At 42.5% G+C, this 23,101-nt stretch overlaps 1 protein-coding gene across 1 annotated transcript in view; it reads right to left on the reverse strand.

The window, feature by feature from the left end:
• Positions 1-23,101, reverse strand: part of CDKAL1 (CDK5 regulatory subunit associated protein 1 like 1) — a 361,142-nt gene that overhangs the window by 87,581 nt on the left and 250,460 nt on the right. The window lies entirely within an intron of this gene.

Below are 23,101 nucleotides of genomic sequence, written 5' to 3' on the forward strand. Positions count from 1 at the left end.
GATAATGAGTGTTTTTCCTCTCAAGTGTTAGAAGTGGTGGGGAAAACATGAAAAATTCCTGGTTTGGCATTTCATTCTCCTAACCTCCCCTTTTGTGCATTCCTTGAATTGTGATTAATTGCAGAAAATATTTATAAGCTGTGGAATTGTCAACAAATTCCCGAAATGCAAAGTAATATTCAAGTAGAATGGGTGACCTCCATGATTTATGAATTATAAGTTAGTTAGTGCATGCAATTGTTGTTAATTATTGCATCTGAAGGAAGTTGGCCACGTAGTCATTCACAGTGGGTAGCCGTGTTAGTCAGTCTGCAGTAGTAGAAAAGGGCAAGAGTCCAGTAGCACCTTAAAGACTAACAAAAATATTTTCTGGTAGGGTATGAGCTTTCGTGAGCCACAGCTCACTTCTTCAGATCACGTAGTCATTCAGTATGAGTCCACTGAATAGTAAATATGTGGTGGCTATGGGAGAAAGTGGCAGTGGGTTGGAATGGGAGGGGAGAAGCCATTCCTTGCTCCAAATCTCCCTATCTTGTATGTGAAAAATGAGGAAAAAAGAAAAAGCGGAAGTCCGTCTTCCCTCAAAACATTTCCTAACCCACCAGTTAAATTTCCTAATCCGCCATTTAGACTAAGCCTAGATCAGTTGTTTTCAAATAGTGTTCCGGGACCCTTGAGAGCCAGTGTGGTGTAGTGCTTAAAAGTGGTGGACTCTAATCTGGAGAACCGGGTTTGATTTCCCACTCCTCCACATGAGCAGCGGACTCTAATCTGGTGAACCGGGTTGGTTTCCCCACTCCTGCACATGAAGCTAGCTGGGTGATCTTGGGCTAGTCACAGTTTTCTCTGATCTCTCTCAGCTTCACCTACCTCAAAAGGTGCCTGTTGTAGGGAGAGGAAGGGAAGGCGATTGTAAGCCGATTTGAGACTCGTTAAAGGTAAAGAAAAAAAACTCATCTTCTTAAAGATAGGGAAAACCAACTCTTCTTCTCCTTCTTAAAAGCTTATCAGAGGTTCCGTAATCAGCCAACTTGATCACGCTACCTAATCGCCCTCTAAAATGTGAATCTGCAGGACAGCTTTGGGTATAATCTAGGGTGAATTCTCAGTGCATATGAAGCAACAGTGAAACCCAGTGCCACACGTGAGCTATGTGTCTTAGAATCCCGGCATCCTCTGCAATATGCTAAAAATCCTACTCCAAGTGTTCAGCTGTTCCTCAGCATTAACATAAAGAAGATTCCCTGGACCAGGAAGTTTGAAAACCACACACATGTTTTAATGTGTCCATGGCAGTTTCTAGGGCAACCAGTTCACCACTTTACTATTACATATACAGTAGAAAAGAGCAAGAGTCCAGTGGCAACTTAAAGACTAAAACATTTCTGGTAGGGTATGAGCTTTCATGAGTCACAGCTCACTTCTTCAGATACAGCTAGATGCTAGAATAGAGAACAGTGAATTCAGACACCCAATGATAATAGCATGTAAATGTCGATAACATGCTGTTGCCATTGGCTGTCTGAATTCACTGTCCTCTACTTAAGGACAGATGGACTCACATTCTAGCTGTATCTGAAGAAGTGAGCTGTGACTCACAAAAGCTCATACCCTGCCAGAAACGCTGTTAGGCTTTAAGGTGCTACTGGACTCTTGCTCTTTTCTACTGCTACAGACAAACGTGGCTACCCATTATGATCTACTACATATACAGTAAGCACACTGGAAAACGCTGATATTTTCTTTTTTACCCCCATGTTGTTACTGGCAATGCCAGGAAGATGTCAGTGAGTACAAAGCCAGCACATTCAAGTACATTTACCACACTTCTGAACTGTTTCAAAATCTGCACTCCAATGTCAGAAACAAAGCAAAAAATCTGCACTCTTCGTTTCTTTTCTTGCTTTGCAGGATTTGCAGCTCCGCCAGGCCTGAATGAGGCAAACGATACTACTCTGCCAATGAATGGCAAGTAGCATTGTCTGACATTCAGAAGATTAATAAAATGTGCATTACATTGGACAAAAACCAGTTATATTTTAGTCATTTCACTCATTTTAATGACATAGCTGGCCATTGCAAAAGCCTGCTATGCCTTACAGCTCTGGCAATGTCACCTATTTCAGATATATTTGCCAGTTTCTATGGGAACATGAATGGTAAGCTCCAGTCATTCTAGAATTGGTGAAATGTCCTTGACACAAATTCCATTGCTCCTCAGTGACAAACTCCCCTGACTGACATGGGATTAAACTCTTTCAATTTAAAAATCATAATAAGCATATGTGCCCAAAGCTTCTTTTGCAATCATTACCAATAAATTTATTTGGTTGGTTTTTTTGGGGTGGGGTGGGGGGGATGAGCAATACATGTTTGCATTCCAAATAAAAGAAACCATGGAAATAAGCAGCAGTTTTAATTAAAAACACAAAGGTTAGCTATAACCCAGTTAAGCCGGTCCAACCCAAACCATTAAAAACATGCTAAAGTTTCCCCAACGTCTTTATGGGCAACACTGACACAATGAAACGTAACAGATAGTTACGTGGAAAGTAAAGTACTTAAAAAATGTTTAGGAGTTACATAACTGTAGATGAACTTGCTGAATTAGAGTTGCCAACTTCCAGGTACTAGCTGGAGATCTCCCACTATTACAACTGATCTCTAGCCAATCGAGATTTTCCTCTATTGGGGCTTCACCTAGAGAAAATGGCTGCGTTGGCAATTGGACTCTATGGCACTGAAGACCCTTCCCTCCCCAAACCCCACCCTCCTCAGGCTCCACCCCAAAAACCTCCCGCCAGTGATGTAGAGGGACCTAGCAACCCTATGCTGAATTTATATTTAACAAGCAAAGGACACACAAAGACTTGCAGGGAGCATCTCATTTAATCTTCCCCCACTATTTCCTCTTTCCATTCCCTGAAAGTCCCCATAATCTCTCCCCCTTTTCCCTGCATCGCTCTTTCCCACCCCCAGCCAACCTACCTTTATCTGCCCTGTCTTCAGCTTTCCCCCCCTCCATCCTCCGACAGTCTCTACATAGGAAAATGATGGCCCACTTGCACATGGGCGGCTGCTGGGACATGATGCCTGGAGAGGAACCCGAAAGGACTTGCAGAGAGTACCCCACTTTCTCCTATATGCCCCCCTCTGTTTCTTCTTTCCCTCCCTCCTCCTGGCACCATATTCTCATATTTCCCTGCTTCTTTCTCTCCTTCCTACCCATTAAGCAATTGACCTTTTATCTGCCCCCCATGTTCGGCTATATTGATTTTTTTCTTCTTCTTTTATACCCTGCTTTCTCCACAATGGGGATCCAAAGCAGCTTATATAATTCTCCTTTTTTCCATTTTATACACACAACAACCCTGTGAGGAAAGTTAGGCTGAGAATGAATGAATGGATCAAAGTCACCCAAGTGAGCTTCCACGGTAGAATGCGGTTTCCAACCTGGGTCTCCCCAGATCCTGTTCTGAAACTCTGACCACTACACCACACTGGCTTTTGTGGGGTGGCTGCTGTTGAAGAGTAACAAGGCTTAAGTGAGTCATACAAGCCGTGTGGTAGAAAGTTGTCTGGCAGTTGCAGCTGGCTCTGGCCCTGATGTGTTCTCCCTTCAAGACCAAAACAACCCTGGAAAGGACCCTGCCCCCTGCCTTTTACTGACAGAAACCAAGGCTAGAAACCTAGCAATACTGTTGTGATTGCCTAGCAATGGCCACTGAGAGCTTTTGTTTCTTAAAGCAACAAGCACTGCTTCCATAATTTTGGAAAGTTTTAACCCCACAATTTTTTGTAAGATTTCAGATTTTTCCGCATACCTGGGGCTTTTTTTTAGGCTCATAGAAAGATCTGTCTTGCCTGTTCATGGTTCTAGTTTCTGAATTTAAGTATCCACAGATTTGGCCATGATGAGAATTAGATATATTGATGATTAAATATATAAATTATATGTTCAAAATATTTCCCCTAGTCTTTGCTATATATATATTTAATATATATATTTATAATATATGATTATAAAATCTGTATAAGAAATACAGAGAAAAACAGAGGAAAACAGTATACTTAATACTCTGTTCAGTGTGTGTGTGTGTGTCGGGGGGGCTGCTCCCTTCCCAAACCGCACCCTTGGGTAAACCTGATCCATCCCAAAGAAGATGCCAAGCTTACACTTGGCAGCTGAGTGCTGTCAGCCTCTGCAAGTATGGGGCTTTCCCCATGCTGCAGACCAGTCTGCTAAGGAAACTAACTGCTCTTTTCTCAGAAACAGCGGTGATTGAGAGGAGGGCAGATTTTTTCAGAACCTTAGGGTCTTCTTGTTGCCCCAACTCGGGATGCTACTATTTGTTCAGGTTGTAGCAGCCATATGGTAAAATGCCCCCCCCCCCGTTTGATTGAGGTTACTGCCTTCCAAACATTTGTTGAGCAGGCATATTACAGAATTGTACGTAGCAGTTCCCTTGTTAAATATATTACAATACATACACAAACCCTTGCAGTTATCTTTTAAAAAAAGTAATTCATCTCGCCTTACCCAGCCCTTAGAAATATAATGCCGAGCTAATTTTTGCAGTCAGATGATGTCAGGACTGGGTATTATTTTTTTCCAGGAAAACTAATGGAAGATTGCAAGACCATTATTCCATGAATGACACTTCCCAATTAACAAAATATTAAGTAACTTATTATTTCAGAAACACAAGTAATACTACTATAAAATATTGAGACTGAAAACAATACGGCTGATTCATCATATAATGTGCTGCAATTATTTTGTGGTACCGGTCCTTGATAAAATCATGTCTCCGTTTTGCCTTTGAGGAATGGCTTTTAAAGAAATATGCTGGCATATTCTCATTTGCAGTGGCTTTCATCCCTGTGCCATTTGCCCTAACCAGGAAGTAAAAGTTGCTTAATGTGTTTCAGTTTAGGCATGAACTGAAAACAGGGATGGCAATTTAGGCATGAACTGAAAAGAGGGATGGCAATTTATCGTAACATTTTGCAAAGTGTTGAAAATCCCTCATTCTGTGATTTTTCAGAAGTTGCTCTGAAAGAGGACAAAAAATATTCACACATTTAATGTGTGGACATTGCTGATTCAAGGGTTTTTCCACATGGAGAGGATTTGTTGTGGCTGCCAAGGCAATCTAGCAGCAATGGGGCTTTCACATGGTAGGTTTCCTTGCATTTTCCCTACCTCAGCTTCTGCAACTGCCATTTTTCCTCCTCATACCAGATATATATATTTTTAATCAGTTCTTGCTAGATGGCTGTACCATTATGGTTGCCAACCTCCAGGTACTAGCTGGAGATCTGCTATTACAACTGATCTCCAGCCGACAGAGATCAGTTCACCCGGAGAAAATGGCCACTTTGGCAGTTGGACTCTATGGCATCGAAGTCCCTCCCCTCCCCAAACCCCACCCTCCTCAGGCTCCACCCCAAAAACCTCCCACCGGTGGTGAAGAAGGACCTGGCAACCTTATGTACCATTATAACATCATAACCATGTACTGAAACACTGTAGTAGTTCCCAGTTTCAGTTTTTTTTTTAAGGAAGTCCGTAGCCCTTTTGTTGGCAAAGTTATAAGTGGAATGGTACAAGCTGTACATTTCCCCTTATGACTCTGCAACTAAAAGGGCTGGAGATGTTTTAAAAATGAAAGCTGTAAATTAGTACATTGTGGCAGTAGATTTTATAACGTTATAATTCTACAACAATCCCTGGTGTGAGAGGGCAAATGGCAGTTGCAGGTGGCAAAAACGTCGTCAGTGTGGATGGGACTGGGAAAAATCTGCACTTCCCTGTCCACACACCTGCCATCCCAGCTTTGCTAAGACCTTTCTGAAAAGATCAGAATAAAGCAGATTTTGGAAAGAACACTGAAAATCCAGGAGCTGGATTAAAGGACCATGTTTCTGTAGGGAAGGGGAGAAAAAACTCACTTCCCAACGGCATCCAAGCTGAGCCAAACAAGCCACGTGTAAGAAAGCCCTTTAGGAAGAATCATCCTTACTTTCACTTGCCCTGTGCGCTGTCACAACATGAACAAATCTGATAGGCTGTTTAGTACCATGACATCATCGTGTTCACTATGTGACCTCCAATTAGTTTGGATTGCTCACATTACAAATTTCAGGAACAAAACTGCCTAAGCGGCATCTGAAAATGGAAACAGCTGCTGCTAACAGGGCAACAAAGGGGAATACTTGCATTTTGACCTCCCTTCCCCACCACAAACGTTTATTTTAGTTTTGAGTTATACTAAATACAGCCAGGTATGGAAACTGTTCAAAAGCTTGTGCAGGTTACCGTACTTGTGCACTGTACAGTACACATGCACCTTTACTGTACTCAGTAGGGTTGCCAGGTCCCCAGGTGAACTGATCTCTATCGGCTGGAGATCAGATGTAACAGCAGGAGATCTCCAGCTAGTACCTGGAGGGTGGCAACTCTAGTACTCAGGCAGCAGTTCTTGGTGAGAGAACGGGAGTGTTTCAACCGAATAACCCATTTATGAATAAAGTATATTATACTTTCCCAACAGAGGTAAGTAGAAGGATACCGTCCATTACAGGTAAGGATCCTATGTGACATTTTAATGTTCAGAAGTCAGCAGCTCTAATACATCACCTTAAGAGAAACCTAATGGAACGCTACCTCTGGACATAGTGTCATGACATTCATTCATTCATTCGGACTTGTATCCCGCCCTCAATCCCTGGCCAAGACGCAGTGCCATAAGAACACAGTGCCAGGCTAGCAACAGCAAGTTCTTCATAGCTATATTAAAAGTGAATGAAACACTGAATTAAAGGAAGAAGACATTTTAACGTCTATTTGTCAGACACTTTATTTAGAGTCCATTATTTAAGTCTTCTCTTTTGATTGCTTTTTAACCAATTTAATCTGTTACTGGAGTGCGTATCCCAACCAATATATCAGCAAGAAATTCAACACTGGCAAGACACCTGTTAACATTTTTTCTCCTGTACATGTTCCACCACATAATTCATTTTCCTCCAAATATTTTAAAATCTTTTCTTCCACTGGAGAAGACTCTTGTCTTGCAAACTGATTTGCCTTTTGCTCTACTGGAAATACAGTACAAAAGAAAACTTTGCAGTGCTGGTGTTTCCTTCTAAAAAGTATGTAATGGCAACACTCCACAATAGCCTATAAACAATAAATATTTTAAGTAAATCTTTTTTAGGCTTTTAAAAACAGTGTCTGAGTTGTTTCCATTGCTTTACGTACAGCAGAGAGGTACCGGGGTGACACAGTTTTTCTATAGTCACAGAAATCAAAACAACCAGGATATGGATCCTCTGAGGAGCATTTATTTTTCTATTTTGAATTTCCTTGTTTGAATCTTCTCTCCCTTTTCCTTTTGCATCTTAAATACACTTCATGAATAGAAGGATTTTGCCTGACTGAATGAAGAAATGACTCCAAACAGGCCTGGCTCTCTATGATACTCAGGAGTCAAGGAAAGGAGAGCTGGAACCCTTCTCCCCCACAGTGGAGACCAGAATAGTCTGCACCCTTATTGAACAAGAATCTTTTAACCAGACCAACACCTCTAAACCCTCATGTAAGTTCTTCCTGCCGAAGAACAAAAAAGTTTAACAGCGAAATGAGGGGCTGGTAGTGATAACTTGGGATGCTTGGATCTCTTACACCCCTCAGTTTTAGATCTGTGCTGGAATGTGCAAAAAAGCCAGTTAAACGGTTGCACGCACACCGCTAGATAAATTGTGATCAGTATCCACCCTCTCTAGCATCCTGCCAAGTCGAAAGAAACATTTTATTGCACATTAGGTGCAGATATATGGTTAAATGGGTTGTCCAGATTGACCTATAGTTCTCCTACCAATGAACCATATTCTAGGGCTGCAGGAACACACATTTTCTTGGGCATAAATTCAACTGAAACCACTTCATTTACACATTGCCTAGACTTGAAATCTTTCACAAAATACATCTATCGGACAGAATAGATAAGGTCATTCTTGGTTTACACTGACCCTATGCCAGTTCTGTAGCTAAATAAGTTCTAAATCACCGGTCAGCTATAAAGGAGGTAGAAAGGACTACTCTTAAAAAGGAAGAAGACCGAGCAAGGCAGAATTAGGCTTCAGAATGAAACGATTTAATTACAAATTGGGATTAACTCTTTTGGACATTAAGTTGCCTATTTTTATACCTGCCAGAATTTTCAACATTAAGTAGGCATCGGTGAAAGCCTTCGTTTGATTTCTGTAACAGACACTCCTAGAATTGGTTTCGCCCACAAGCAGTTGCAGACTAAATATCTAAATGCACCTACTTTTCACCATTGATTCCTTTGAAGAAATAATTTAAGCTTTAACACCCACTCAGTTTACTTGTCTTTAAAACAGCATACACTTTCTACCCAAATGAATCCTTACACAAAACTTCATTAAAGATTTATAACTGCAGATCATTACTGTTTTATGACTTTAAAATGAGAGACTTAAGACAAAAGCTCAACATCCTTAAACTTCATTTCCATTAAATCTCTAATAAATGCCATCTGGTGTGTACTTTGGGGATATAATACCCATCAAAAACTCAGCCATATTATGAGAACCAGCACCAAGTTTATCTGAAATGCATATTTGAACAGATGTGTTTAAATTACATCTCCTTCTATGCACATGCATAAATTCAAAGCAAGCGCGTGTTGATTTAAAATGCATAAAAAGAGGATTTGGAGAATGCATCAGAAGTGAATGGCACCTCGATGGATCAAAGATCACATTACAAAAGGTCATAACCAAAACTAAGGTTTGCATTTATTAAGGGTAGCATCGGGGAAGTGATCATGTGAACTGGCTTAACATTTGCTGCATGACAGCAGACACTGAGAACTGTCACTAGTTTTCTATAGCCTCTCCATATTTAAAACCTTTGGGGCATAATCATAAAACACAACTTATCCTACTTTAATAGGAGAAAATATCACACAGCCTTAAACTTCTTGATTTGGGCTCTGACAGTTTTAACTGGTTATGTGCTCCTTCCATATGGCATCAAAAATAGAAAGGAATAACGTATGAATTTCTTTGGCACTGAGAAATTAAGTACCCAAAGGCCAAGGAAAAAAATCAACATCCAAGGCCACAAGTTATACCATATAAAGGTTATGTCAAAACAAAATATGTATATATTTATTACAGGCTAAAATCAATAACATATATAAGGCCCTGCAATAGCCTACCAAACCCACATGCTCATGTAAACCTACAACACAAATAGACATAAAATCACAAAATTAGACTTTGACCAAACGCATTTCAGCCACATGGCCTTCTTCAGTGGTCAAAACAATCACAATTTCAGACTAAAAATGTACATAACTTTCTAAAACTCTTTATGACTGTAGGTGTGTTGTGTTTGCAGGATAACAATTAATATATATAAAACTGCAAGACTTCCTCATCTGTTTTAGGCTTCCATACAAAAGAGAAACTAACCCCCATGTGCATTTCCCTCTTAAATGAGGAGATGTTATATTTCAGCTTTACATAAAATTGTTAACATAAAATTGTTAACACCTCATAGTCATAAAGTAGTCTCAAAGTCTGGAGTGGCTGACCATGGAAATAAAGATCCTCAATTCATCCCTCTTAATTCTGCACTCAAGGCTGGCCTTCTAATGGCATGCTCCGTGAGAAAACTATATTGACTTTGCTCTAGAATATTTAATTAAAGTATCCTATGGATACTTCTTTAGGCTAAAGACACAAAAATATCTCTGCAGCTAATACAATACCTTTCCTTTCACGGGCAAAAGACAGTTTACCTGTAAATGCAGCCATACACATACACAGAGACACAATCCTACACAGAATATATATCATGCATTATACAGAGAGTTGGACTTGGACCAGAGAGACCCAAGTATAAATCCTCACTCCAATACAAGGTATCTCACAGCCTTGCCTGCACTGCTGCATTTTTGTGGTACAATGGGCTAATTCAATGACTGATATAATCACAAAGGTAGAGATGTAAGATTTGCGAGTCTTTGCTTTGTACATTACATCAGAAGCACAGCTCACTTTTCCTTCTTTAAGTCCCATCTGAGTGACTAAAATGGCCTTAATGAAAATCAACCTAATCTCAGGAAGAGGCTAACATTGCTTAAAAGCACTTACATCCCACACATATCTAAAATGGATCCAAAGAGTGGCTCATGACAAAATTTACATAATTGAATATAAAGACCAAAAGTAACCCCCAAGATCAGACAGAAAACACAAAAGAACACCCCATCAGGAAAATAAAATGAGACAGAAGCAACATTTCATACTGGAAAGACCATAATGCTGCAACAAAGAAGAAGCTCATGTGCTCCCTCCTCTTGTGCCCTCCCTCCAACCAGCCAAATTACTAGCCATGGTAACTAAAGGGAACCTCCATGTCTCAAGGCATTAAACTTCTCGTTACCACTGCCAGCAGGCGATAACAAAGGAAAGCCTTGGCCTTCTTGTTGGCCATCTAGTACAAAAAGTTGCCCCCTGTGTGAAACAGGAGGCTGGACTAGATGGACCACTGGTTTTCTGTTGTTTGACTCAATAGGTTCAAAGTAGTACAACTCAATTGCGCTGAACTGCTCAACCGCGTGTAGAGGATTTAGGCACAGCTACCTTTCCCTGGTAGGTACCTTTCAAGAAAACAAAAGTAATGACTACAGGAGAATTACACAACTTTAAGGTTGACAATGAGGAAATTGAAATTGTTCAAGACTTTCTATTCCTTGGCTCCACCATCAACCAAAAGGGAGACTGCAGCCAAGAAATCAGAAGGCGGTTGAGACTGGGAATGGCAGCCATGAAGGAGCTAGAAAATATTTTGAAGTGTAAGGATGTGTCACTGGCCACCAAGACTAGATTAATTCATGCCATCGTATTCCCTATTACTATGTATGGGTGTGAAAGCTGGACAGTGAAGAAAGCTGATAGGAAGAAAATAGATTCGTTTGAAATGTGGTGTTGGAGGAGAGTGTTACGGATTCCGTGGACTGCCAAAAAAACAAATCAATGGGTTATAGATCAAATCAAGCCTGAACTGACCCTAGAAGCAAAAATGACTAAACTGCGGCTATTGTATTTTGGTCACATCATGAGAAGACAAGAGTCACTGGAAAAGACAGTCATGCTAGGAAAAGTTGAGGGCAGCAGGAACAGAGGAAGACCCAACAAGAGATGGATTGACTCAATAAAGAAAGCCACAGCCTTCAATTTGCAAGATCTGAGCAAGGCTGTCAAAGATAGGACATTTTGGAGGACTTTCATTCATAGTGTCGCCATGAGTCGGAAGCGACTTGACGGCACTTAACACACACACACACCTTTCCCTGGATTGCATATTAACCCTGCAATCCAAAAACACACTTGCTTCTGAAAATGGTTATCACCATAAACAAAGTGCTTTAAAGTTCAGAAACTGACTCTTGAGAAAAATTCTTCAGAGGAGTTGGGATGAAAAAAGGATAAGACTGGAAAACAAGTGGGTAGTTCACCAATAATTACATCAGCCAGAAGCTAGACTAGATGAAACAGTACCAATATAAAAACTATTGCCCTAAGGCACGAATTTACAATTTTTTATTGTTCATATCTGCGGAGTGCTTCTCTTTAATGGTTCACCGCATCTGTGGTTACTTCACAGATCAGTCAATGGTGTGAAACATGTTACTAAGACAGCAGCACATCTAAAAGTTCTTAAAAAAATTAAAGCAAATGGTACAGCTTTAAAAGCTACGGGCCTGGGAGCTCAGGGGCATGAAAGTGACAGACAAAACATCATCAAACCAGAACTAAAGAATTTTTTAACATCTGAGGATGCCTGTGTGGGATTCTGAGAAGAAACTGAAGAAAATCTGGCTTTTATTGTTTCCAAAACAACGTGCCATTCATAATTAATGTCCACCTAAGCTAATATAAGGTCTACTAAAGTTCCATTTAGACTCTTCCTTAACAAGATACTGATTAGTGCTAGACACGGATATGAATAAGTGCTAATTTTTATATCTAAAAGGGAGAGTGATCTTTCCTTCTCTGTTCCATCATGCTTTGGGTGCAACCTACAGTTTTTTGCACTGGACACTCTAACCCACTTAGATTGCTCTGAGAATCCCCCATTTTGGGACTAAAATAATACAGATAGGTCTCCTACCCTCTAACAGCAACATCTTTTTACCTTCCTATCTATCTTATTGGGGGGTTAACTTCAAATTCTGTGTAAGAATTCTGTGTAACTCAAGAGTTAGCTCATTGTTTTATGAGTTGCCGTTGTCCTTATAGAGCCATAATAGTACTATTTCCATTTGGATTTTTAATAATGGACCATCATGGCTGTCTGAGTTCCCAACAGATTTCACAGCCTTATTTATTCACATGTTCATCATCAAGACATGAGTGAAATATCACCAAAATCTTTGGTGTTCCAGTTCAAATCTGTGCAAAGATATGATTGAAACAAGTAAGAAAGGAAAATGAGCTCTGTACACAGAGGACAGGCCTCCGGAGCAGCTTGTGCTTTCAAATAATACTGGAACTAAAGCAAACAATATATGAACCCCCCTCCCAGAAAGTGTCATATTGTCCACAACTTGGCATTTCCCCCTTCCATATCTCATAGCATGCATCACTTGTACTCATCTTATTGTACATCCATTTGCAGACAGACTTTGTAGCTGTGACACAGGGAGCATCAACACCTTGCTCCATTGTCGATTAGATTGTCCAAAATTTCATAGGTGTAGAATGATGTTTGTCTCTCCCTTTCTAAAGGATCTGGTTAGCATTCCAGCCCATTGTAAGCTAGACCCTTTTGGCTGGAAGTGATCATAATATCACCCTGGCAGTTGCCAACTCCCCTCCAGCCCATGTAATAAAATCTAACAGATAGTTCTGAGCAGCCTGATGCCCTAGTTGTCGTGTGTGCGTGTAAAGTGCCGTCAAGTCGCAGCTGACTTATGGCAACCCCTTTTGGGGTTTTCATGGCAAGAGACTAACAGAGGTGGTTTGCCAGTGCCTTCCTCTGCACAGCAACCCTGGACTTCCTTGGTGGTCTCCCATCCAAATACTAACCAGGGATGACCCTGCTTAGCTTCTGAGATCTGACGAGATCATGCTAGCTTGGGCCATCCAGGTCAGGGCCCTGGTTGTCATAGGCGTATTTATTGTTATTATTATTGTTACTCTTTTGTTGTTGTTATGTTGTTGGAACTGTTTGTACTCAAGACTGTTGTCATAAGAGCAGAGAATAAAAGTATGATCTTATTGTACAGGCTACCAAGACATTACAGGATTTGCATGGGTGGTATGTGAGAAATGAACAAATATCTATGCCAGGGAAGATACCCCTTGTGGATAGTACTCCCTCCCCCAACACACTTCTTAATTGCTTTGATATCCCTTTGCTCCTAATGTTATTCTAATTCAAGGAGGGCAATTTGTTTCAAGAGAAAAGTTCATTTTTTAATTACCCAACAAATCTACAGTATGTTTTGCCACACCCTTTGGAAGAAACCCAATGCCATTATGTATAATGCAATAGTGTAATAACCTTTGATCAATACACTCACATGGAATATTACACTAAAAATTCCAGTTCCTGTGACTATTTGACCAGACCAAGTGCCCCTTTCAATGCTTGGAAAGGATGACTATTGCCGATTATTACTACAGATCTAGACATCACACCCGATGCTGTTCCCAAGGGTCTACCCTTCCCCCTGGAAGACGGGGGACTGTAGCCGGATTTGGAACTGATTTGGAAACAAAAGGGTCAATCCAGAAGAGGAGTTCCACTAATAGTCCTTTGGGTCCAACTTATTTGGAGCAAAATTTTTCATAAAATCTCAGGTAAATATTTTTACACCTTAGAAATTTCTTATTAAAACTATCACTCTAATATGAGAAGGACACTACCTCCATGGGACCTAAAAATATTCAATAATGTTCATTTTTCAAAAACACGTCTCTCCATTTTATCACAGTTTTACAGACAAGGATTACATATAATTTACCCAATTACTGACTGGGGTGTTTTGTTTTTCTTAGTATTAAGCTAACAAAGATACAAACATATATTGTAGACAACATGAATGTAAATAAACATTTGATAACAACATAAGCAATATAAGTATGGATAAATGATGACTGCAAAGAATATAAACATAGCAAACATCCCAAACAATGCAAGAAGACATAAATCTCTTAGATCACAGCAAAAAGTAAAATAGTAAACAATGTGCAGACACTGATCTGATCTGCCTCCACAATGGAACTCTGAGTACACTTTAAAATGACGAATTAAGCTGCTGCCCAGTGAGAGAGGCAGCCCTGAAAATGTGGGGGTCCTAGGCCATGAAGGGTTTATAGTTCACAGCCAATGCTTTGAACTGGACTTGGAAAGAAACATGGGCAAGCCAATGCAATGACTTTAACAAGTGATATGTAACTTAGCGAGTAGCTGTGATGCAGCAGTTTGCACTGGCTGAAGCTTACAAGAAGTCTTCACGAACAACCCCATGGAACGAATGTTAGAATAGTCCAATCTCAATAGTACTGTGGAGTGGTGTGGCTAGATAGGCTGAGTCCAACTAGGGGGCTAATTTTCACACCAAATGCAGATAGTAAAAAGAATTTGTAGCCACTACATTCAACTTATGCTCTCCATTAGAAAAGAAGGATCTAGATATGCTTCCAAACTCTTAATTGGGTCAGCCAAAAGTACCAGTATCCACCAAAAGTGGAAAAGTCCGCACCCTCCAGTATTTCATCCTTTCCAGTTAGCATAACTCCATCTTTTCTGGATTAAACTTCATAAGAACATAAGAACACAAGAAAGGCCCTGCTGGATCAGACCAAGGCCCATCAAGTCCAGCAGTCTGTTCACACAGTGGCCAACCAGGTGCCTCTAGGAAGCCACAAACAAGACGACTGTAGCAGCACCATCCTGCCTGTGTTCCACCGCACCCAAAATAATAGCCATGCTCCTCTGATACTACAGAGAATAGGTATGCAGCATGACTAGTATCCATTCTAACTAATAGCCATGAATACCCCTTTCCTTCATGAATATGTCTACTCCCCTCTTCCTTCCAAGCCTTCCAAGCTGGCAGCTTGTTCTTTCTCAGAATCTGATGATAGCCATACACTGTGTATCCCTTGTGGAACTGTTACATTTGCAATGACTTCTGTTTATTCCAACTATATCCTCTATAGATTTTAAGTCATATGGACTATTACATTTGCCAATGGATATAGTTATAAGATTTATCCCTAAGGGGAAGAAATGAATTTTTGAACCTTGTATACCTTTTGAACTGCATGAATTGAATGGAACTGATGAAGAATGAAACGATCGTCTTCCTTTCATAAAAGTCTTTTACACATCTGCTGAGGTCTTGTGACCAACTATTGGAATCTTCTTGGATCTATGTACCCTTATGGACTATTGAAAAAAACACATTTATACATACCTTTGTGGCCTATTGAAATACCATTGTATATAGTTGTATGTTGTCCCTTTCCACTATTGTATGCATTGATTACACTTTGATGTTTCACTCATTTGTGTTGTCATAATTATAGCCTAAGATTCCTGCACTACCTGGAGGTTGGCAACCCTACTCTGAACAGAGATGGCAGTCCACTCCAAATCTACAGACAATCTTCTCAAAGGATTTAATATGTATACTGACAAGCACTAGGGCCAATGCAGAACCTTGTGGCACTCCACCGAAAAGGTCCTATGTTGCCAATTGAGGTTTCCCAACATCTACCCTAAATATAGGCAACAAGGAAAGATGTAAACCACTTCAATACACCTCTTAATCCAGCTGCTGTAAACATTTCACTACAGAGATTGTCCACCAATCCCATTTTATACCAAAGCTAGGCCTGAAGTCATATTAAAATGGCTCAAGAGTAGATGAATGATCAAGGAAATTCTGAAGTTGCTCTTTGACCATTCATCATTAGGGCTGCCAAATGCCCACTGGTGGCAGGTAAAATCCCGCCAATCCACCCCGCTGCCCAATCTACCTCTGCCGAAACGGTTCGAAAAACAGAGTTTCTGCAGAGATTGCTAGAGCATCCGCGTCACATCCGGGTAAAACCGGAAGTGACATAGGTGTGGCATGTGGGCGCGTGCACATCACACCAGGCGCGCACAATGCCCCAGCCACACCCCCAAAAAGCTCCTGCCAGTGAAGGTAAGGGACCTGGCGGAGCTAAGGGACCCTATTCATCACCTTCCCCAGAAAGGTCAAGTTCAATGCTGTAATGTTTTTAATTAGCCACATCTTTTTATCTAAAGCTGTTTCCCGCCCCAAGCAAGGTCAAATAATTGCCTCTTTTAATGACCTATATCCCTAAGTGTTTCATAATTTTCCCAAGATATTTTATGTAATTGAAAAAGCCTTTAAGGCTCAATGCACATGGCTTCCCAACAGATTTTGTTAAATTGGTTTATAACCTAATATGGAATCATATCAACTGATTTATCTTCTAACCCTGAGACCCCTGGATCATTACAATATCATCTGCATATAGAAACTCTAGGAGCAAGCCTAAGCAGGTCTACTCAGAAGTACCGTATATACCCGTGTATAAGCCGACCCGCGTATAAGCCGAGGTGCCTAATTTCTCCCCAAAAATGGGGGGAAATTAGGCACCCGCGTATAAGCCGAGGGTCGGCTTATAACCCCTCCCCCCCCGCGCAGACTTACCTTCTGGGCTCCTGATGGCAAAAGCGGCGGATCCGGCGGGGGTGGCCTTCCTGCAGCTGCAGGAGGCCCCCCCAGGCCGCTCCTGGCGGCGGGAAGTGGTGCGGCCCGGCGGGGGCGGCGGAGCAGCCTCCCCGTGGCCGCAGAGGTCCTTTAGAGGCCTCTCCCGGCCGGGAGAAGCCGGCGGGGGGGGGCGGAGCGCCCTCCCCGCGGCCGCAGAGGGCCTTTAGAGGCCTCTCCAGGCCGGGAGAAGCCGGCGGGGGGGGGCGGAGCGCCCTCCCCGCGGCCGCAGAGGTCCTTTAGAGGCCTCTCCCGGCCAGGAGAAGCCGGCGGGGGGACGGAGCGCCCTCCCCGCGGCCGCAGAGGGCCTTTAGAGGCCTCTCCCGGCCGGGAGAAGCCGGCGGGGGGGCGGAGCACCCTCCCCGCGGCCGCAGGGGGCCTCTGAAGGCCTCTCCCGGCCGGGAGAAGCCGGCGGGGGCAGCGGAGCGCCCTCCCCGCGGCCGCAGAGGGCCTCTGAAGGCCTCTCCTGGCCGGGAGAAGCCGGCGGGGGCGGCAGAGCGCCCTCCTTGCGGCCGCAGGGGGCCTCTGAAGGCCTCTCCCGGCCGGGAGAAGCCGGCGGGGGCGGCGCATCGCCCTCCCCGTGGCCGCAGAGGGCCTTTAGAGGCCTCTCCCGGCCGGGAGAAGCCAGCGGGGGCGGCGCATCGCCCTCCCCGCGGCCGCAGAGGGCCTTTAGAGGCCTCTCCCGGCCGGGAGAAGCCGGCGGGGGCAGCGGAGCGCCCTCCCCGCGGCCGCAGGGGGCCTTTAGAGGCCGCTCCCGGCAGAGAAAAAATGGCGGCGGTAAGTTCCCCCCTCCCTCCCCCCTCTACCGTATTGACCCGCGTATAAGCCGAGGCCGGCTTTTTCAGCCCTTTTTTTGGGCTGAAAAACTCGGCTTATACGCGAGTATATACGGTAAGCCCCATGTTACTCAGTGGGGCTTATTCCCAGGAAGGTGGTCTCAAGATTGCAGTCTTTTTGTACTAGCTGGTGTACTCTTACTCCTAATATATCATTTGTGTGAATTGTAATGTTTAGTATTTCTGTACTCAAAGCTAACTAAAGAAAGGGAACTCAGACATCCCCAGATGGTTCCTTCTGATAAGGTAAGAAAGAGGAACAGACAGGCAACAAAAGACATAACAACGAGTCATTCATTTTAAAGCTCCATGCTTAATTTACATGGAAGACATCATTTTATATCTGAGGTCATCTGTCTTCAGTCTGTCTATTAAAATGTATATTCCCTCCTTTGGGTCAGAATTTCAGGTAGTGTGTCAAGTAATACTGGAATTGCTTGTATGATTAATTTCTTCCCATTCCAGTTTATAGCTTCCTGCAATCAACCTTAATTTCACCAATACATGGGCAAATCTTTGTGAAAATACAGAACTAAAGTCTCAATGCCAATTACACAATTACTTAATTCTAAAATAACCGGTGAATGTTTTTCTTTGAAAGAAGTGCAGTGAATTGTCTTTTTCCAGTCCTTCAAAAATCTCTCAATTGAACATTTTCCCTTCTAAGTTCTGTATCAATTCATTTTATTTGCAATAGTCTTATCCCTTTAATTAAACACCTATTAAAGCTTTTTTCAAGCTATTACTTTTTCCACAGTAGAAGTTTTTATCTGCATCCTATTTTTTAAATCATTTTGCATCTCTTCATAAACAGTGATCTGTATTAAAAGCTTTTAACACAGAGTTCTACTAACACAAAACTTATTTCTATTTTCTCTTACCATAAAGGTCCTTCATCCCGCTATGAAAGTACACTGTGCAAAATTGTACTTGGCTCTTCAGAACTGATTATTGTAGCGATCTACTCTGGTGCACGCATAACATGCCATACACATCTACTTAATGTCACCAGGGAAAACATTAAATATGGATAAACTGTTGTATTGTACTTTTAAGATTGATTTCCACCTCTTATTTCAATTATTTCCTAATTCACCTATGCATAGTCTTAACACGGGTTGCAAAATAAATACAATTTACACTTTACCACAGATTCAACGCTGATGAATAAATGTGTTAATTAGCCCATCACTATTGTCATTTAGGTTGCAATCCTGCCCTAGTTATTAATGCATCTGTCCCATGGAAGTAAATGGGGCTTAGCTATGCATAACTGATGATAGGTTTGCACTCAGTGAACAACTAGGACAAACCTGAGACATTATTAGCTTTTGCTCTCACACATATTCAGCTCCAGGCGAATTTAATTTTCTCGAACAGGGAAGACCTTTGGAGAAAAACATTTTTATGTTTCCAGCCATATTTAGAAATTTAATTCTGATGCAGCTAGTTGGAAATAAAAGTAAAATGTGTTATGTGTCATAAGTAAATAAGAGACTGGAAAGAGGAAAACACAAACGCATAGGGCTGATTAAGCATGATTTTTTAATCCACTGAAAAATACACATGAACAACATCCCACTAGAAAGTAAAATCTGTGAGAATTCTCCAGATTCTTGCATGTGGAGAAAAAAAATTATGTTAATTACTTAAACCATGGGCAGACCAAAAATAAAGGGAAAAATTGAACAAAGTCTTAAAAGATGCATCACATTATTCATACACATATTATCTGGCACTCTGGAGTTTTGAAATATTTTACAATATTTTTGCAGATGCTCCTTTTATAATGAAGCATAGGGGCTTACCTAATGAATACAGCTCTGAAACACACACCCTGCAGCATTCTGCAAGCAGAGATATGTTCCTGGCTGCCGCTGAAAATCCTTGTTCCAAACAGAAGGCTGGATTCTAGATTCCTCTGAATAGTTTCTCCTTAGAAAAGAAGGGCTAAAAGACTGGCTGCCGCCACCCAGCAATTGGTGTAGTGGTTAACACTGGTGGTTTGGAGAGGTAGACTCTGATCTGGAGAACCAGTTTGATTCCCCACGGAGGCTAATCTGGTGAACCCGGTTGGTTTCCCCACTCCTCCACATGAAGCCAGCTGGGTGACCTTGGGCTAGTCATAGCTCTCTTAAGTGCTCTCTCAGCCTCACCTACCTCACAGGGTGTCTGTTGTGGGGAGAGGAAGGGGAGGAGATTGTAAGCCGGTTTGTAAGCTGGCATCTATCATCATTGTTGGCTCAATGCATTTTGCTGCCAAAGGGATTTTCCTGTCACCTTGGCTGGTCAGGCAGGTTCTGTTCCTCTACAGAACACCCTGGAGTGAAGGCAGATAGCAGGATCTGGGGAGGGGGTCCTGATTTCTTCTCTTACCTGTGAAGCAAATTGTTCCCCAGATCTGCCTTGCTACTGTCAAGGTGTAAGGTAAACTTCTCTGGCAGAATGTGGAATAAGGTTGCCAACTGTGAAAAAAGACTTGGCTTGTTATCTGCTGGACAGTTGGAACTTCAGGTGCAATTGTGAATATATGTGGTTGCAATCACATGTTTTCACATGAGGAGTTAATCTAAAAAGCAAGGAAGTTAAGGGGATATGAAAAGATGCAGAAGAGGGCAACCAAGATGACTGTGGGACCACCTTTCCTATCAGGAGAAGCTAGAGTCTGGGGCCCTAATGTGGATGGCCCAGGGTAGCCTGATCTTGTCAGATCTTAGAAACAAAGCAGGCTTGGCCCTGGTTAGTATTTGGATGGGAGAGCACCAAGGAAGTCTAGGGTCACTACATACAGGCAGACACTGGAAAATCACCTCTGAACATCTCTTATCTTGAAACCCTATGGGGTTGCCGTAAGTCAGCTGCGTCTTGACAGCACTTTCCACCCCCAAGGAGTCTGGGATTTTCAATTAGAAAAAAGAGAACTAACTAAATCATGACAGAGGTTTATAAAATCACGTATGGGGTGGAGAAAGTTATTACAATGGTTACTAGCCATTGTAACCTAGGGGAACCTCCATGTTCAGAGGGAGTAGGCTAGAATACCAGTGACTAGGAGGCAATATCAGGGATAGGCCTTGGCCTCTGTGCCCTGTTTATCTGTCCTCCAGGGCAACTGGTTGTTCACTGTGTGAAGCAAGATGCTGAATGACATGGACCATTGGTCTGATCCAGCAGAGCTATTTTTATGCAAACCAGTGACTACTTTGTGTGCTCCAAGATTTCAACTTCCTTACCCTCAAAGTGCCATCAGCCAATGACCTGGGCAATGCAGTAATATCTGACTGTTTGGCTGGTGTTGCAATGCAGGCTGGGATAGTTGAAGGGAGGGGCCAGGATTTCTCAAAATAAATCAAGACTGCTTGATGTCATGTGAACTGATTCCTAAACAAACTTCACTTAAAGTAAGCCATGCTAACCACGGATAATTCCATAGATAGGCTTTATTTCAGCAGACTTGTCAGTTGTAGACCAATAATAAGCTAACACAGTGGATTTCAAACTACCTATCTTTGGGGAACCCTTTCCAAATTAATGCATTTCTTTACAAATCAATGTACCTACTGAGCCATCCCTTGGATATCAGAAGACTTTGGGGCCTGTTCTAGGATGCTGAGGGCCTCAGATGTACCTGGGGCCTGTTTGCAAGCCTGCAGGGCGCAAGGAGGGAGGCAATGGGCCTCAGGCCTTGTCTGGGCTGGCGGCATGGCCAAGTCGCAGCTGGGAAGACCTTCACACATGTACGGGCTTTTCTTGGCCTCCTCTGTCTTCCAAGGGCTTCCTGTCCCACCTGGCTGGTGGACCTTATCAAGGGAGTTGCCTAGGGTTGCTAACCTCCAGGTACTAGCTGGAGATCTCCTACTATTACAGCTGAGCTCCATCTGATAGAGATCAGTTCACCTCGAGAAGCTGCTTTGGTAATTGGACTCTATGGCATTGAAGTCCCTCCCCTCCCCAAACCCCACCCTCCTCAGGCTACACCCCAAAAATCTCCCGCTGGTGGCAAAGAGGGACCTGGCAACCCTAGGTACACCCAGCTGAGATATAAGGCTCTGCCACGCCAGTGAGGCCCAGTTGGCCTTGTGGCTTTGATTGTGGAAACTGATCTATCATTAAAGGTAAAGGTCCCCTGTGCAAGCACCGGGTCATTCCTGACCCATGGGGTGATGTCACATCCCGACGTTTACTAGGCAGACTTTGTTTTACGGGGTGGTTTGCCAGTGCCTTCCCCAGTCATCTTCTCTTTACCCCCAGCAAGATAGGTTCTCATTTTACCGACCTCAGAAGGATGGAAGGCTGAGTCAACCTTGAGCCGGCTACCTGAAACTGACTCCCGTCGGGATCGAACTCAGGTTATGAGCAGAGCTTGGACTGCAGTACTGCAGCTTACCACTCCATGCCACGGGGCTCTATCATTACTGACCTTCTTACTGAAGAACCATAATATGCTTCCAAGAAAATCCAAGGTTCCCAAAACACAGTTTAAAAGAGCTGGGTTAAAAGAAGTATTCAATAGTTTCTTTGATGTACATTTAAATGATAGGGCTGCCAGGTACCTCTTTGCAACCAGCGGGAAGTTTTTGGGGTGGAGCCTGAAGAGGGTGGGGTTCTGGGAGGGACTTCAATGCCATAGAGTCCAATTGCCAAAGCAGCCATTTTCTCCAGGTGAACTGATCTCTGGTGGCTGGAGATCAGTTGTTATAGCAGGAGATCTACAGCTAGTACCTGGAGGTTTGTAGGAAAGAGGCACCTCTATGCTAGTACCTAAGGTTTGGAAATCAGCATAGATGCGAAAAGATGTATACAAAGTGCAAAATTTTATAATGCTACACAATAACACAATACACAATATACTATATATATAGATGTAACACAAACAACACAAATAAGTGCATCACCAACAAGCAATCAAAGAACAACATACAGTCCAAAATTTGTACAGTCCTGCACCAGGTAAGTAATTATCAATCCCTTGAAGGGTAGGTGTATACAGTCAACACTGGTCCCACGAAGGTTTCCACAAAGTGGAGATGTAGACCGATGGGGAAATAGAAGATCTCCAGCTAGTACCTGGAGGTTGGTAAGCCTATTACATGAACAGCAGTCCCTTTCTGGGTGGGGAAGAACCGACTCTTTTATCACCATCACAAAACAGGTGAACAAGTGCTACTGCCAAGGTCTTGGCAATTACCAAAAGAATTTTAAGGGAAAATATCAGCTGGATGAAAGGAGGAAGGCTAACACACTTGAGCAAGTACATTCCTTGATCAAGAGCGAACTGCATACAGAATCTAAGCAAAGTACACACTGTATTTTCTAAGGTCCCCTCAAGTCAGGAGGCTAGACAATGAATGACAGGAATGAATGGAATGAAGAAGCGAATGTCTGGAAGCTTTGGAAACAACATATAACTTCACAAGCCGCTGT

This window comes from Euleptes europaea, chromosome 8 (genome assembly GCF_029931775.1).
Source record: "Euleptes europaea isolate rEulEur1 chromosome 8, rEulEur1.hap1, whole genome shotgun sequence".
In the NCBI taxonomy this organism is placed as follows: domain Eukaryota; kingdom Metazoa; phylum Chordata; class Lepidosauria; order Squamata; family Sphaerodactylidae; genus Euleptes; species Euleptes europaea.